The following is a 13,365-nucleotide window of genomic DNA, read 5'->3' as shown; positions in this document are numbered from 1 at the left end:
AATTTTGGCAGTTATGAATAAAGCCTATATAAATATTCAAATATGAACACGTATTTTTTTTTCTCTTGGCTACTTAACAGGATTTGGAATTCTAGATCCTATGGTAAATATATGTTTGACATAATAATAAACTATTCAGCTGTTTTCCAAAGAATCTGTACTATCTTGCCTTCCCATCATTTTCTCTGCATTCTCACCAGCTCTTGGTATTGTTTGTCCTTTTAGTTTTAGCCATTCTGACTGGCATAGGGTGGTGTATCATTGTGGCTGTAATTTGCATTTCTCTAGTGATTAATAATATTGAGCATCTTTTCCTCTGCTTGTCATCCACAACTTGAAGTGTCTATTCAAATCTTTTAACCACTTTTAATTCAGTTTTTCTTACTGTTTTCTTTTTCTTTTTTTTGATTTAAAACAACTTATTTACTACTAGTTCTGGATACAATATGATAAATGTGGTTCCAAAGCAGTTAGAAAATCCTCCCAATTCAGATCTCCCCCACTACTTCCTCAAATCACAAATTATGAGTTTGTCTTAGCTATTCTAGGTCTTCGGCACTTTATTTATTTATTTATTTATTTATTTATTTATTTTTTATTTTTTTAAATTTATATCCCAATTAGCATATAGTGAAACAATGATTTCAGGAGTAGATTCCTTAATTCCTCTTACCCATTTAGCCCATCCCTCCACCCACAACCCCTCCAGTAACCCTCAGTTTGTTCTCCATATTTATGAGTCTCTTCTGTTTTGTCCCCCTCCCTGTTTTTATACTATTTTTGTTTCCCTTCCTTTATGTTCATCTGTTTTGTCTTTTAATGTCCTCATATGAGTGAAGTCACATGATTTTTGTCTTTCTCTGACTAATTTCACTTAGCATAATACCCTCCAGTTCCATCCACGTAGTTGCAAATGGCAAGATTTCATTCTCTTTGATTGATTGCCGAACAATACTCCATTATATATATATACATATACATATATATATATATCACATCTTCTTTATCCATTCATCCATCGATGGACATTTGGGCTCTTGCCATACTTTGGCTATTCCTGATAGTGCTGCTATAAACATGGGGGTGCATGTATCCCTTCAAAACAGCACACCTATATCCCGTGGATAAATGCCTAGAAGTGCAATTGCTGGGTCGTAGGGTAGTTCTATTTTTAGTTTTTTGAGGAACCTCCATGCTTTTTTCCAGAGTGGCTGCACCAGCTTGCATTGCCACCAACAATGCAAAAGAGATCCTCTTTCTCCACATCCTCACCAACATCTGTTGTTGCCTGAGTTGTTAATATTAGCCATTCTGACAGGTGTAAGGTGGTATCTCATTTTGGTTTTGATTTGTATTTCCCTGATGATGAGTGATGTTGAGCACTTTTTCATGTGTCAGTTGGCCATCTGGATGTCTTCCTTGGAGAAATGGCCCATTTCTTCACTAGATTATTTGTTTTTTGGGTGTTGAGTTTGATCAGTTCTTTATAGATTTTGGATATTAACCCTTTATCTGATATGTCATTTGCAAATATCTTCTCCCATTCTGTCAGTTGCCTTTTAGTTTTGCTGATTGTTTCCTTTACTGTGCACAAACTTTTTTATTTTGATAAGGTCCCAGTAGTTCATTTTGCAACCCTTGTATTTTTTACAGCACCCATATGCACCTGCATTTCCTTCAGTCAGCCTAGATAATGGGAGATATAAAACCATCATTTCTTTCCTCATTTCTTTACACAACTGCTATCTGTGAAATCCTCAACACTCTTGGTAGCCACCAAATAAACAGCTGTCATAAGAGCAGAGTACAGATTAAATTTATTCATTGTATTCTCATCTCACAGAAGTAGCCAAGCTGTAATTAGAGACTAAAACACATGAATGTCTCACACCATTACTTGGTTTTTAGAGGCTTCTATAAACCACTTTTTAAAAATTTATCCATTTCTTTATACCCTCTGCTATGTGCTGAATTGTATTTTCTCAAAGGCTATATGGTGAAGCCCTAGGTTCTCAGAAACGTTTTGACTGTATCTCTGAATGTGATTATATTTGAAGTTAGGGCCTTTAAAGACATGATTAAGTCAAAATGAGGCCCTTAGGGTGGACCTTAATCCAATGTGACTGGTGTCTTTATAAGAAGAGGAAATTTGAACACACAGAGAAATGTCAGGGGTTCATGTGGGCAGAGAAGACCATGTAAGGGCACAGCAAGAAGGCAGCCTTCTGCAAGCTGCAGAAAGAGGCCTCAGAAGAAACCAAACCTTTCAAAGCCTTGGTTTTGGACTTCTGGTTTCCAGAACTGTGAGAAAATGAACATCTGTTGTTTAAGGCACTCAGTTTGTGGTATCATATTATGGTGGCCCTAGCAAACTAATAACACTCTGTCACCAATTTTTCCAGTTGTCTTGAGTTGAATCTCTTAATTTCTTGGATCAGTGCTCTGTGTGCCACCATTTCATCCCCCAGTCCCTGAAGTAACTCATCCCATCATACATCCTGCACTAAAGCACTGGAACTTGGTGTTAGTGGGGACAGAAGGGAAGGCTCCATGTTTTCCTTCATCTGAGCAATGGGAACAGATTGATGAACATATATTATGCCAAGGTGCCATAGTTTGGGACGTGCATCCTGAACCTCATCAATATTAAAAATAAAAAGATTTGCCAAGAAAATGTAAAGAGAGCTATATAATGTTCATGGGTCTAAAGACTCAGTATTATTAATATGTCAGTTTTCCCCAAATTGATCTATAGAATCAAATCATTCCTAATCAAAATCCCTGGAGGGTAAGATGATTCTAAAATTCACAGGGAAATACAAAGAACCTACAATAGCCAAAACAACTTTAAAAAGAACAAAGTTGAAAGGCTAACACCACTTGGTTTCAAAACTTATTATAAAGTTGGTGTGGGGGTGGGGGCAGTAAATCAGGAGGGAGGGATTATAAAGTAGTAGGAAGAAAATTTGGGGGAAGCATGGATATGTTTACTATCTTGATCATGGTGGTGGTTTCATGAGTGGATGCATAGGTCAAAACTTACCAGACTATACTCTTTAAATACATGTAGCATATGGTGTTTCAGCTCTATGTCAATAAAGCTTTAAACATAACTGTGAACTTCTGTTCTTTAAAAGAAGAATCAGGAGAATGAGTAGACAAGCTACTAACTAGGACAGTATTTGCAAACCAGATATCTGATTTTTATTTTTATTTTTTTAATTTTTTTTTTAAATTTTTAAAAAAAATTTTTTTAACGTTTATTTATTATTTTTGAGACAGAGAGAGAGCGAGCATGAACGGGGAGGGTCAGAGAGAGAGGCAGACACAGAATCCGAAACAGGCTCCAGGCTCTGAGCTGTCAGCACAGAGCCTGACGCGGGGCTCGAACTCATGGACCGCGAGATCATGACCTGAGCCGAAGTCGGCCGCTTAACCGACTGAGCCACCCAGGCGCCCCTAATTTTTAAAAATATGTATCCAGAGCACATAAAGGAATCTCAAAACTCAACATTTAGTAATAGGAAATCAAACTAGCCAATTGTTCCATAACATCGGTCATTAAGGAAATGCAAATTAGAACCATTACACACTTATTATAGTGGTCAAAATTAAAATGACTGACCATACCACATATCGTCAAAGATGTGGAGCGACTGTAACTCGCACACTGCTGCTCGGAAGTGGGAGACTGTGGCGATGTGCGCGCGGGGAGCACGTATCTGAATCCGGACAGAGAGCCTGGGCACAGCCCCTGGCGCACCGCGCCCCTGAAGTCTTCACCGTGGGACCCAAGATCTTTCCTGGACGCTCTTCCCACTGGGCCCTGAAGGGAGGCAGGGGTCCGGGTCTCATCTAACGGGTGCTCCTCAGAGCCAGGGGCTTCCGTGGTCCCCCACCCGGTCCCCGAGGGACGGCTGGCACCCTGAAGCAACCGTGGGAGGAGGTGCGGACCCTGCAGAGGTGCCATGTACCAGACCGACTTTGGCCGTGGGCTGGCCCAGCTGGACACAGATACCCCGGCCTGTGCTTGGCGGACACAACAGGAGGATGCAGGGTGTGATAGACTGCCCGCCCCGCGAACACGGTGGGCATAGGGGCCCTGGTCTCCGTGCACCTGCCAGAACCGGGTCATCTCTACTCTGAAAGCTGCAGGTTAAAAACGTGTCAGTGTGAAAACCAATCAATACATCAATCAATCTATCAATCACTCAGTCCCCCACTTCCAAGGATATTCCGTTGTTTATTCCTACCACAGGTCTTTTCAATGCAAAAGCCAACTATTCCTCTTTGCAGCCTGGTCCCACCAATTAATGACAATTTGAAAGAAAATTTGGTTTAATGTTTATTTATTTATTTTTGAGGGAAGGGGTAAGGGGGGGGGGGGGGGGAGAGAATACCAAGCAAGCCCCGTGCTGTCAGCGCAGAGCCTGAGATCATGACCTGAGCCTAAATCAAGAGTCCGAAACTTAACCAACTGAGCCACCCAGGCACCCCAGAAAAGTTGGTTTAAAACTAGGATGATTACATTTTGCAAAACACCTGACCAGTTCTCTACAAAATTATCATGGTCCTCAAAAACAAGGATAGTTTGAAAGACTGTCATAGCCAAGAGGAGCCTAAGGACACATGACAACTAAATATAAAGTGGTGTCTTGGATGGGACCCTGGAACAGAACAAGAACATTGGTAAAATCTAAGGAAATCTGAATGAAGTATGGATTCAGTTAAATAAAAAACAAAGAAGCAAAAAACAAAAAAACAACTAAAACACTCCCCAGCTTTACTCTGTCCTTGATAGTGAACACTCTGAGACTCCTGCATGGTGAACCCTTTGATTAAAACAGTAGCTGAAACATGACATGAATGGACTTTTAGACTTTTAGACACTGAGCTGCAGCCTGCATTGCAATCTTGGCTAACGGCCGTTTATCAACTGTTGTTAGTTAACTGTTGTTAGGAGGGTGCTATACAATATGACCACAAGAGGGGAAAAAAGAACATTTCTGCATATGTGGTAAAAACTGGGGCCGTAGGCTGTTATATTGCTCAATATTTCCCTTAGAAGGTTTGTGTGAGAAATCTCCCTCCTTTGGGTTTTTTGTTTTGTTTTATTTTGTTATAAAGAAAGGAAAAATTTGAGTGGGTCAGGAATTCAAATAGAACACAGTGAGGGCAGCTTGTCTCTGCTCCCATGTCTGAGGCCACAGCTGGAGGACTCAAAGATTAAGAGCAGGAATCACCTGAAGGCGTGTTCACCACACATGATGAGTGGTTGATAGTGGCTGAGACCTTAGCTGGGCCTGATGGCTGAAATATCTGTACCAGGCTTCTCTGGGTGGCATGAGCTTCTCTATAGCATGGAGATTGTGTCCCAAGACAGAGAAGGACAATGCAGCTGAAGCTGTATCACCTCTTATGACTTGGCCGTGGACATTGTGCAGTGCTACTTTGCGTTCTATTTATTAGAAGTGAGTTCCAGGGTCCCTGGGTGGCTTAGGCATTGAGCATCTTATTTTGAATCAGGTCCTGATCTCGTGGGGGTTCGTGACTTCAGGCCCCATATGGGGCTCTCTGCTGTCATTGCGGAACCTGCTTCAAATTCTCTGTCTGTCCTCTTGTCTCTGCACCTCCCCCACTTGTGCTCTTTCTCTCAAAAATAAACATTAAAAAAATAAAATAGAAGTGAGTTCCTAAAACTAACCCATACTCAGGGAAAGGAAATACAGACCATACCTTTTAATAAAGGAGAATCAACATCACACTACAAGAAGAGCATGTAGAATGGGATATGTTGGTGTGGACATCTTTGGAAAATGCAATATGCTACGATCGGTTTGAAGAAAATATGGCAATATTCAGTAAAATTGAAAATATACATATAGCTTGACAATTCCACATCTAAATCTACATTGGTAAACATTTTCTACATATTCATCAACAGAAGATTGAGATTCTATAAGTTGCCTTTTAGTTTCATTGATTTTTTCCTTTGCTGTGCAGAAGACTTTTATCTTGATCAAGTCCCGGTAGTTCATATTTGCTTTTGTTTCCATTTGTTCTGGAGACGTGTCTAGTAAGAAGTTGCTTCAGCTGAGGTCAAAGAGGTTACTGCCTCTGTTCTCCTCTATGATTTTTATGGTTTCCTATCTCACATATAGGTCTTTCATCCATTTTGAATTTATTTTTGTGTATGATGTAAGAAAGTGGTCCAGTTTCATTCTGCATGTTGCTGTCTAGTTTTCCAAACACCATTTGTTGAAGAGACTGTCTTTTTTTTTTCATTGGACATTCTTTCATGCTTAGTTGAAGACTAGTTGACCGTATAGTTGTGGTTCCATTTCTGGGTTTTCTATTCTATTCCATTGATCTATGTGTCTATTTTTACAGCAGTAACATACTGTCCTGATGACTACAGGTTTGTAATACATCTTGAAGTCCAGAATTGTGATGCCTCCAGGTTTGCTTTTCTTTTTCAGGATTGCTTTGGTTATTTGGGGTCCTTTGTGGCTCCATACAAATTGTAGGATTGTTTGTTCTACCTCTGTAAAAAATGCTGGTGTTCATTTGCAATTATGTGGATGAAACTAGAGGGTGTTATGCTAAGTGAAATTAGTCAGAGAAACACAAATATCAAATGACTTCACTCATATGAGAACTTTAAGACACAAAACAGATGAACATAAGGGATGAGATGCAAAAATAATATAAAAACAGGGAAGGGGACAAAAACATAAGAGACTCTTAAATATGGAGAACAAACAGAGGGTTACTGGAGGGGTTGTGGGAGGGGGGATGGGCTAAATGGGTAAGTGGCATTAATCTACTCCTGAAATTACTGTTGCACTATATGCTAACTAACTTGGATGTATATTAAAAAAATAAATTAAAAAATGTTGGTGTTATTTTGATAGGGATTGCATTAAATGTGTAGATTGCTTTGGGTAGTATAGAGATTTTAACAATGTTTGTTCTTCCAATCCATGAGCATGGAATGCGTTTCCATTTCTTTGTGTCCTCTTCAATTTCTTTCATAAAGGTTTTATAGTTTTCAGAGTACACGGATCTTTTACTTCGTTGGTTAAATTTATTCCTAAGTATTTTATTGTTTTTGATGCAATTGTAAACGGGATCAATTACTTGATTTCTGCTGCTTCATCATTGTTGTATAGAAAGGCAACAGATTTCTGTATGTTTATTTTATATCCTGTGACTGCGTAATTTGTGTATTAGTTCTAGCAATTTTTTGGTGGAGTCTTTTGGGTTTTCTACATAGAGTATCATGTCATCTGCAAATAGTGAAGGTTTGACTTCTTCCTTGATGATTTGGATGCTTTTATTTCTTTTTGTTGTCTGATTGCTGAGGCTAGGACTTTGAGTACAATGTTAAATAACAATGAGACTGGATTTCCCTGTCTTGTTCCTGATTGTAGAGAAAAAGCTCTCAATTTTTCCTCATTGAGGACAATATTAGCTGCAGGTCTTTTGTATATGGACTTTATGACATTGAGGTATGTTGCCTCTATCCCTACTTTTTTGAGGATTTTTATCAAGAATGGATGCTGTATTTTGTCAAATGCTATTTCTGCATCTATTGAGAGTGTCATATGGTTCTTATCCTTTCTTTCATTAATGTGGTGTATCATATTGGTTGATTTGCAAATATGGAGCCACCCTTTCAGCCCAGCAATAAATCCCACTTGATTGTGGTGACTAATTTTTTAATATACTGTTGGATTTGATTTGCTTGTATCTTGTTGCCAATTTTTGCATCCATGTTAATCAGGGATGTTGGCCTATAATTCTGCTTTGTCTGGCTTTGGAATCAAGATAATGCTGGCCTTGTAGAATGAGTTTGGAAGTTTTCTTTCCATTTCTATTTTTTAGAAAAGTTTGAGAAGAATAGATATTAACTCTTTATTTTTGAAAATTTATTTATTTATTTAAAGAGTATGAGTTGGGGAGGGGCAGAGAGAGAATCCCCAAGCAGACTCTGTGCTGTCAGCACAGCCCAGTATGGGGCTTGATCCCATGAACTGTGAGATCATGACCTGAGCCAAAATCAAGAGTCAGATGCTTAACTGACTGAGCCACCCAGATGCCTCTATTTCTTCTTTAAATGTCTGGTAGAATTCTCCTGGGAAGCCATGTGGCCCTGGACTTTTGTTTGTTGGGAGATTTTTGATTGCTGATTCAGTTTGTTTCCTGGTTATGTGTCTCTTCAATTTTTTGTTTCTTCCTGTTTCACTTTTGGTAATTTTTATGTTTCTTGGAAGTTATCCCTTTTTTCCAGATTGCCAAGTTTATTGGCATATAATTTTTCATAATATTCTCTTATAATTCTTACTTTTTCTGTTGTGTTGGTTGTCATCTGTCTTCTTTCATTTGTGATTTTATTTATTTGGGTCCTTTTTCTTTTCTTTTTGCTAAGTCTGGCTAGAGGTTTATCAATTTTATTAATTCTTTCAAAGAACCGGTTCTTAGTTTCATTGATCTGTTCTTCTGTTTTTGTTGTTGTTGTTGTTCCTATTGTTTCTATATCATTTATATCTACTCTATTCTTTATTATTTCCCTTCTTCTGCTGACTTTAGGCTTCATTTGCTTATCCTTTTCTATCTCCTTTAGGTGTAAGGTTAGGCTGTGTATTGAGATTTGTCTTGCTTCTTGATACAGGCCTGTATTGCTATATACTTCCCTCTTAGGACCACCTTTGGGGCATCCCAAAGGTTTTGGACTGTCCTGTTTTCATTTTCATTTGCCTTCCATTTATTTATTTATTTATTTATTCTTTAATTTTCTGGTTAACCCATTCATTCTTCAGAAGGAAGTTCTTTAAGTTCCATGTATTTGCGGTCTTTGCAAATTTTTTCTTGTGGTTGACTTCAAGTTTCATAGTATTGTGGTCTGAAAATATGCATGGCATGATCTCAATCTTTTTGTACTTGTTGAGGCCTGATTTGTGACCCAGTATGTGGTCTATGCTGGAGAATGTTCCACGTGCACTTGAAAAGAATATGTATTCTGCTTCTTTAGGATGAAATGTTTTGAATGGATCTGCTGAGTCCGTGTGGTCCAGTGTGTCATTCAAAGCCATTGTTTCCTTCTTGATTTTCTGCTTAGATGACTTGTCGGTTGCTCTAAGTGGGGGTGTTGAAGTCCCCTACTATTATTGTATTATTATCAATGAGTTTCTGTATGTTTGTGATTAATTGATTTATATATTTGGGTGTTCAAGTTAGGGGCATAAATATTTACAGTTGTTAGATCTTCTTGATGGATATATCCCTTAATTATGATGTAGTGCCCTTCTTCATCTCTTATTGCAGACTTCAGTTTAAAATCTAGTTCATCTGGGGGCACCTGGGCAGCTCAGTCAGTTAAGTGTCCAACTCCTGGGCCTCTGTCCTCCTTCCCCAGAGGAGAACCACTGAGTCGACTAGGCAGAGATGGTGTGTGATGGGGTTTTGGAATGGTGGTGGGGTCTAGAGCCCACAGCCAAGAAAGGATTCTTGAGAGATCTTTGGTGCAAAACGGTGATTTTATTAAAGCACAGGGACAAGACCCGTGGGCAGGAAGAGCCACCCCAGGACCATGAGGAGAGACTGATTATATACTTAGTAGTTGGGGGAGGTAAAGTCAAAGGGAAGTTTCCAAAGGATTTTCATATGCTAAAGAAGACTCACAGGATATTGGAGGCCTAGCTGCTGTCAGGCTAAAGTTGTTTTTCTCTCTAGCAAAGCCTTAACATTAAGACAGTAGGGAGTTCCGGGAGAAATTTTCTACTCTGCTTGCTTCCAGTATCTGTCAATGGGCTGCAGGTCATAAGGAAATATGATTTTATCTGCATTTCCTTCTGCCTTTATTTCCCACATCAGGGTGGACTTCTAAAACTTCAAACTTTGAGATCTGCTGCTTATAAAAACTTGCAATAGTCAGCCCTTCTCCTTTTCTCAGTCAATGGTTTTGGGGAAGAGTTTTTCTTGTGCAATTCCCTATGTGCTACTTTCACTCTTTCTGTCTTGCTTCCTTCTCCATGATCAGGGGTCCCTCCCCTCTGCAGCAGCCTTGATTATTTTCTCCCCCAAATCAACTCTTTGCAGCTCCTAACTACCACGATGTGGCCATTTTTCTCCCTCTGAATGTGCAGTTTTTTCTCTCAGTCCTCAGATTGATTTCTTGGGTGTTTAGAATGAGTTGATCTTTATCTGGCTATGTTGAAGGGACAAGACAAGCATAGGGTCCCCTACTACTGTGCCATCTTAACTCCTACTTCCTAAATTTTTTTCTAAGTTTTACTACTTTTTGGACCATTGTATAATGCTATCAGGTCATTTTAGCTGATTTAGGGATATACCTAAATGAGTATCTGATTTAGTCAATTATCTTGACTTTCCCAGAATACATTATTGAATGCAGAAAATAGCACAAAACTGAGAGACTCCACCATCTAGTCCATTTATTTAGAACTAACACCTTTCATCATAAGAGATTTTCCCAAAGTTATCCTCATTCTTACTCCCTCCTACAATTTCTTCAATCTATGAGTTCCCTTTAATGTATAAATAACTATAGTTGAGTAACAGTGAGTAACTGAGTGGTTTGAGTAAAGGAAATTCAGTCTTTTCTTTCTCCAAGAATCTGTGGAATTGTCCAGGTAATGTTTATGATGAGGGAGTATGAGGCAAGCTGAGGACAAAGCACAAGCTAGCACCCCTGCTCCCCACCAGTGGGATATGTATGATATTCCTCAGCCACTCCTGGCTTCCCAAGAGCAAAAGGAAAGGAAAGGAAACAAGTGGTTGACTGATAGAGATCACAGTCATGCAGGACATATCTCTATCAGTTTACAATCAATAGCCTAATCTATCAGTTTACAATCAATAGCCTAATCTCCCGAAAACTATGGATTTACTTTCCTGGAGGCCCTATTATCACCCTCCCCTCTGTAATGATGTGGGGAATAAAGGCAAGAAGGAAATGGCAGGTAGAATTAAATGTCCTTATAACCTGAGCTCATTGACAAATACTTGAGGCAAATACAGAGTATAACATTTTTCCATGAACCCCTTACCATCCTAATGATAATGCCTTACTAGAGGAAAAAACAACCTGAAGTTGACAATAGCAAGGACTCAGGTATCCCTGGAGTCCTCTTTAGTATATCAGAGTCCTTCTGGAGGCCTGCCTTTTGCCATTACCTCCCCCAACTCTGTAGTATATAACCAGGCACTCTTCACAACCCCAGTGCAGCTCTTTCTGCCCCTGGGTCCTGTCCTTGTGCTTTAATAAAATCAACTTTTTGCACCAAAGACATGTTTAAGAATTATTTCTTGGCTGTCAAGAAATACAGTATTTCTTGGCTGTCAGCTCCAAACCCCCACCACCATTCCCAAACCCCATCATTTATATTGTACATAAGTCCATTCTGATTCCCGATTAGGTCAACGCAGACCATCTGAAGATCCCTTTCCCTGAGGATGATGCTACTTTCTTACACTGGTTTACATCAAGCATGAACACAGATCCTTCTGTCCACTCCCCACAGACTTTACTTGAAGACTGAAACTATACAATGTAAATACAACACTGCTTAAAGATGAATACTATTGAAAGCTGCTCTACACTGGGTGTTGTATGGAAACAAATTTGACAATAAATTTCATATATTGGGGGAAAAAAAAAGAAAGCTGCTCTAAATTGGAGGACTGAAATCCTCTCAGAATTTCCCCTGTGGGTACCCACCTTCTCAGATGCCAAGTTGTCCTGCCTTCATTTCTCTTCCCAGTGAGAAGGGCCTTAAATATTTAGCACCCTTGGAATCCATTCTCCTGAAACCTGAAACTTCATATTTCAGTCTTTGTTTCAAAGATATGATATAAATATGTGGCATAAAGGAAAGTGAGCCCAATTAGCACACCTGTTAAAGGAATAGCTTGGTTTGGAAAGAACCATTCTGCAGTACTGGTAATTGACAGACCTGAAACTATTTCAATATGTGGCCTTTCTAATATGCATTGTGTTCGGCTGCTACTCAAAGTCAGATCAGTCTACAAAACACTTTGACTTACACTGGCCTGCTAGCCCAATGAGTCTAGTAGTTGACAAGGAAACTGAAGGGTATGATGTGTAGCAGAATATGCCACCCCAAAATGTGACTCTTTGGCATAAGAATTATTTTAAGCTGCACATTTTGAGACACAGGAGAAATTCTGAAAGCAGAGTAGAGGTTACCCTTTCATAGAGCAAATTTACATGAGAAAGGGGACCTGTACATGGAAGTGAGCTATAATAGGGATTGCTTTTTCATCTGAGTGGCTCATCAGCATGGCAGGGCAAATTTTGTTTACCAAACATTTCCTCTTCTTACCTTGCTATGAATTGCCTTCCCCCCACCCTTAAAATCCTTGACCCCTATCCTTTCCTTAGCCCAGGATGGTACATAAGCCTCAGCTGGCTGGCTGCTTTTGAGTATCTCATATTTTTGTGGGGCTCCCATATGTATGTACATAATTTAAATGATTTTTGTCTCATTAATCTGCCTTTTTATTATGGGATGGGGAGGGTCTCAGTCAAGAATCTAGGAAGATAGAGGGAAAATTATTCTTCCTCCCCTACATCTAAGACCTAAATTCTTAATCCAGCCTAATTCTTAACCCTAGTCCTTCAATTTCTAAATCCACTACCTGTTCCAAAACGCCATTATTTCTGTGATATTTCAGGATTTACGTAAGGCTTTTTTTAGTTTCCCACTGCTTTTTTTTTCTTGAATTTATGTTTTCTCTTCATTGATTCCAAAAGATTGGGAGAATTGGGGGCACCTGGGTAGCTCAGTCGGTTGAGTGTCTTGATTTCAGCTCAGGTCATGATCTCATGGTTCATGAGATTGAGCCCTCATAGGGCTCTGTGCTAATGACACAGAGCCTGCTTGGGATTCTCTCTCTTCCCCTCTCTCAGCCCCTCCCCTGCTAGTACTCTCTCTCTCCAAATAAATAAATAATCATTTAAAAAACAGTTTTTTAAAAAAATTATAATGGGAGAATTGACGCTAAGCCTATAGTGGATTATTACCCTTACTACTACCTATATTTAAAACATTATCTGATGAAATATAGAAACCAATAGTAAAGATCTACGATGCATCAGTTGTCAGTGTTAGAATCTGTGTGTGAAAGTGCTGTCAAAACAGTCTATGAGGCATCCATGCCACCTACAGATAAACATAGACAATGGTTTTAAGGGAAATATGTAAAATCTATGAACAGAGTTTGAAGGGATAGAGAACTTTCTTGCTCCAAAGTCCCAAAGACGCAGTGGTGAGAGAAGTGGCAGAGGCCCAAGGTTGCTTAATAACCTCTAAGGTTGCC

This window comes from Panthera pardus, unplaced genomic scaffold (genome assembly GCF_024362965.1).
Source record: "Panthera pardus isolate Hobbes unplaced genomic scaffold, ASM2436296v1 HiC_scaffold_24, whole genome shotgun sequence".
NCBI classification, from domain to species: Eukaryota; Metazoa; Chordata; class Mammalia; order Carnivora; family Felidae; genus Panthera; species Panthera pardus.
This window is presented reverse-complemented; position numbering follows the sequence as displayed.